This window comes from Balaenoptera physalus (assembly GCF_965194825.1).
Source record: "Balaenoptera physalus genome assembly, chromosome: 10".
Classification (NCBI taxonomy): Eukaryota; Metazoa; Chordata; class Mammalia; order Artiodactyla; family Balaenopteridae; genus Balaenoptera; species Balaenoptera physalus.
The window spans coordinates 68,409,101-68,412,225 of NC_138889.1; the positions used below are offsets into that span (position 1 = coordinate 68,409,101).

General features: G+C 40.9%; 1 pseudogene across 1 annotated transcript; it reads left to right on the forward strand.

Annotated features, from left to right (window-relative positions):
* Nucleotides 1-304: 304 nt before the first annotated feature.
* Nucleotides 305-3,125, forward strand: LOC309636487 (large ribosomal subunit protein eL42 pseudogene; annotated as a pseudogene). The gene has a single exon. The product of its transcript is annotated as a large ribosomal subunit protein eL42 pseudogene (transcript).

Consider the following 3,125-nt stretch of genomic DNA (forward strand, 5'->3'; position numbering starts at 1 on the left):
GGTTTGCCTGGCTCTGTGTAGGTTTTAAAACTGAAAGTCCTACCCTGGGAGACCACTCGGTCCCAGGCAAACCACGTGTCTGATCACTCTAGCTGTCTCCAACAAGACTTTCTTCATGAAGTAGTGAGTGTCCCTTCCTGATAGATTTGAGAAAAAGCCAAAGAGCCATGGTTCAGGGATGTTAAAGAAATTATTCCCATGTGAGGAAGAAACTGGGACTAGAAGAACTTTAACCCAGATAAAAAAGCATATTTTAACTTAACTTAACTAGAAGTTAACTCTAGTTAACTTCTTAACTAGAGAAGTAACACGCATCTGGAGACAGGAAAACCCTAGTTCAAATTCTGGCTCTGCCACTTACAAGCTGTGTGATCTTGGATAACTTAATTAACTTCCTGAGCCTCAGTTCCTTGATCTATAAAATAGGAGTAATCGTTCCTAACTTGTAAGGTTGTCATCTGGATTAGATATAATGGATGTAAAGTGATTTGCACAGTGTCTGATGTCATGTAAGTATTCGGAGGTCCGACTCTAGGATTCTCTAAGCCCAGGATTTCTCAGCAGTGGTTCTCAAAGTGTGGTCCCTGGACCAAGAACACCAGCATCACCAGGGACTCATTAGAAATGCAAATTCTCCATCTCACCCCACACCTACTGAATCAGAAACTGGGATTGGGACCCAGAAATCTGAGTTCAACTAGCTCTCCAGGTGACGCTTGTTACACTAAAGAGTTTGAAAAGCACTGCTGTAAGCAACAGTCCTGTCTCTGAAACAGAAGAATGGGAAATGACTCCAAAACTTGAAAAGTTCTCCCTTTATCCCACCATAATATAAAATTATTTTAAAATAAGAATAGTGCTGAAATGTTGACCCAAATGCCTTTTAAAATTACATATATATGTAAACAGGCTTTGTAAACAGGCTTCACCGGCGGGAGTCATCTACACTCTGGGGTAAATATTGATATGTCAGTATGACCGGGCCTTGGCATGCCCTCAGCCAAAAAGCACTGATAAATTGGCTTACTTTGGTCACGCTGTGTAAACCACTAACTTGACCAATCATAAACTACACAGTTGAGTTGATTTCCCATACTCATAGAGGGGGTAAGTCGGCAGGATAGCTGGAAAAGAATTTCTTAAGTTGTTATAACATACTTCTTTAGACAGAAAGTCACCCTGAGGGTAAGTAAAAAGAATTCTCACTGGAGTGCACATTAATTTTTTCTCTGCCCTAACAAGTCCCAGAATATAGTGGTATGTTTACCACATACATAAATCTGGACAAAGAATCAGGTAAAAGTATTTTTAAACTGTTCTAAACTCATTTTATAAACAGACATCTTTTAATATACAAAATCTAAGATAACTCAGTCAAAATAATCCATCTTTCCTTGAATTTGAAATGCTGCTCATGATTTTTAGGGATGAATGAGAAGAACAATCTTCATTTTACAAAGTTCTGAGAATATCTTCAAAATATTTATTTAAACACTCAAGCAGAAAGCTTCATCTATGCAAAGCAATAGTATGCAAATTCCTTGTGTACGTTTGCTTTTGGAAGCAGTATCCTTTGCTGTGCTTCCAACTGTGGCTTTTATCAAGCAATTCAAAATCTATTTATATATTGAGAATTCTAGGCTCCTTACACTGTGAGGGGGGAGTATTCGAAAAATATTCTGGCCTTGAGGAAAGTCAGAGGGGAGAAAAGACTGCATTCAAAACAGGTATTTTAGGGACTTCTCTGGTGGTGCAGTGGTTAAGACTCCGAGCTCCGAATGCAGGGGGCCCAGGTTCAATCCTTGGTCAGGGAACTAGATCCCACATGCATGCCACAACTAAGGAGCAGGCGAGCCTCAACTAAGGAGGCTGCCTGCCACAACTGAGACCCCGCACAACCAAATAAATAAATAAAATATTTTTTTAAAAAATAGGTATTTTAGGGCTTCCCTGGTGGTGCAGTAGTTAAGAATCCGCCTGCCAATGCAGGGGACACAGGTTCAAGCCCTGGTCTGGGAAGATCCCACATGCCACAGAGCAACTAAATGCGTGCACCACAACTACCGAGCCTGCGCTCTAGAGCCCGTGAGTCACAACTACTGAGCCCTCGTGCCACAACTACTGAAGCCCGCGCACCTAGAGCCCATGCTCTGCAACAAGAGAAGCCGCCGCAATGAGAAGCCCGTGCACCGCAACGAAGAGTAGCCCCTGCTCGCCGCATCTAGAGAAAGCCCGCGCGCAGCAACGAAGTCCCAACGCAGCCAAAAGTGAATAATAATAAATAAAATAAATATTTTTTTAAAAATCCAAAAAAAAAAAAGATATTTTAGCTTCTTTCCGTGCTGATAGCAGTCTTGCAAGCATGGTGAACGTTCCTAAAACCGACCGGACTTTCTGCAAGAAGTGTGGCAGGCACCAACTGCACAAAGTCACACAGGATAAGAAGGGCAAGGATTCTCTGTATGCCTAGGGAAAGCGGCATTATGACAGGAAGCAGAGTGGCTATGGTGGCCAGACTAAGTCGATTTTCCAGAAAAAGGCTAAAACTACAAAGACGATTGCGCTGAGGCTTGAACGCGTTGAGCCCAACTGCAGATCTAAGAGAATGCTGGCTATCAAGAGGTGTACTAAGCACTTTGTGCTGGGAGGAGATAAAAAAAGAAAGGGCCAAGTGATCCAGTTCTGAGTTTATTTTGTTTTATTATGAAGACAATAAAAATTTGAGATTGTTTACTTTTTAAAAATAGGTATTTTAAATATACTGTGATATACGGACATAGAGAACAGACTGGTGGTTGCCAAGAGGGAGGGGGTCGGGGGAGGGACAGTGTGGGAGGCTGAGGTTAGCAGATGTAAGCTATTATATATGGAATGGATAAACAACAAGGTCCTACTGTACAGCACAGGGAACTATATTCAATATCCTATGATAAACCATAATGGAAAAGAATATTTTTTAAAATGTATATATATGTATAACTGAATCACTTTGCTGTACAGAAGAAATTTTTTTTACATCTTTATTGGAGTATAATTGCTTTACAATGGTGTGTTAGTTTCTGCTGTATAATAAAGTGAATCAGCTATATGTATACATATATCCCCATATCCCCTCCCTCTTGCAC